Source organism: Chiloscyllium punctatum, chromosome 52, assembly GCF_047496795.1.
Source record: "Chiloscyllium punctatum isolate Juve2018m chromosome 52, sChiPun1.3, whole genome shotgun sequence".
In the NCBI taxonomy this organism is placed as follows: domain Eukaryota; kingdom Metazoa; phylum Chordata; class Chondrichthyes; order Orectolobiformes; family Hemiscylliidae; genus Chiloscyllium; species Chiloscyllium punctatum.
Window position 1 is genome coordinate 48,236,732 of NC_092790.1, and position 1,851 is coordinate 48,238,582.

Consider the following 1,851-nt stretch of genomic DNA (forward strand, 5'->3'; position numbering starts at 1 on the left):
ACCTGGTGTTGTGTGATTTTTAACTTTGTACACCCCAGTCCAACACCAGCATCTCCAAATCATGGCATAGATACATGATGGCGGGGAGTTGAGGTTAATTATTTTTGAACGAATGTCACATTTCATCAAGGTAAGGAGGTAAATCCCTACCATCTTCATTCAGTAGTTACTATTGGCTGTGCACTGCCTGAGGGGCCACTGGAGCCGGATTCAATCATCGGGAAAAGCATGGGGAGTGGGACTAGGGAAGGAGCCCATACAGAGTGACAGCTGACGCAGACAATGAGAGGCTGCAGTACATCCCCCTGTGCTGCACCATTCCCTGTGTCCAGCTCTGTTCCAGTGGGTTGCTGCAATCTCATTGATACTCTGTCAGAGACACACTACCGGCTTGTTAGTGACGTACACTCGGCCCCAGCGTAGCTGATTGGTACATTGCTGGTCATCTACATTCACTATCAAACAGTTTCATAGAAAAGATTAAATGAATTCACCTGGACAAACGGATCGTTTACTCTGGTCAGAAGATCTGGAAATGACTAGGCAGCAATGAAACTGTCAGCCGTGAGCTATAGGTCTTTGTTCACAGTCAGGCTGATGGTAAATGTAGGAAGCGGCTGGGTCCTAAGGTAGTCAGGGAGACGACAAGTATCGCTTCTCAGCCTTTTGGCTAAGATCATGTGTAGTTCTGTTCTTGTCAGTTTTAATATCTGATAAGTCCCTGATTTAGGGGCTGAATATTAATCTGATTTTTGCAGGACGAAGTTGTGTCAGGAGCTTGCTCCGATAACTTCACGCATCATCCCAGTATTGCAGTGTTTCGGGGAATGGTGCACGTCCCCACTAAAAAAGGCGAACAGTAGATTTATTTTTTATATGTTGTATTCTTTATGATCCGAATGCGGAAAGCTTTCGGTTAGTCAAGTCAGACTTGCCTTCGTGCTAATCAGCTTGTTCTACCATCCGATTCGTTTGAGTCTTTCTGCGTGTTATGTTCAGCACTCACTCTTAATGTTGTCACTTCATCCCCGGTACATGCTGCCCCTTCCCACCAACTCCAATTCCCAACTACAGAAGTTTTACAAAGTTGCCCACCAGCTCTACCTAATGGCAAACGGCATTTCAGAAAACAAAAGGGAGAACATGAAGCTATTGAAGTAATCAACAGTTCGGATTTTGATGATGATGAGAGTCACTTTGATGTATTAAATGAGAGATTTTAAGAACAATGTGAAGCAAAGATCTGATGTATTTAAGGCACAGAGTCAGAGAGATGTGCAGCACAGAAAAAGATCCTTCAGCCCAACTCGTCCATGGCAACCAGATATCCTAACCTAATTTCGTCCCATTTGCCAGCATTGGTCCATATCCTTCTAAATCCTTCCTGTTCATATATCCAACCAGATGCCCTTTAAATGCTGTAATTTAGTTTAATTTAATTTAAATGCCTCCACCACTTCCTCTGGCATCTCATTCTATACATGCACCACCCTCTGCATGAAAAAGTTGCCCCTTACATCCTGTTGATTTTTTTCTGCCCTCTCATGCTGAACCTATGCCCTCTAGTTCTGGACCCCCCACCGCAGGGAAAAGAACTGCTGACCTCTACATTGGACAGAGCGACTGCTGCTCTCTATATGATACACAGGGACAGCTGTTGTCCATATTATACACAGGTACTGCTGTTCTCCAGATAAGACACAGGAACTGCTGTTCTCTTTCTTATACACAGGTACTGCTGTTCTCTATATTCTACACATGCACTGGTAATAGACAGAGGGATTGCTATTCTCTGTATTATACATAGGGACTCATGTTCTCTATATTAGACACAGGGATTCATGTTCTCTG

General features: G+C 44.0%; 1 non-coding gene across 1 annotated transcript; it reads left to right on the top strand.

Annotated features, from left to right (window-relative positions):
- The first annotated feature begins 650 nt into the window (after window positions 1-650).
- On the top strand, window positions 651-841 carry LOC140471012 (U2 spliceosomal RNA). Its single transcript, XR_011956839.1, has one exon. It is a non-coding gene; the product is annotated as a U2 spliceosomal RNA (small nuclear RNA).
- Window positions 842-1,851: the final 1,010 nt, after the last annotated feature.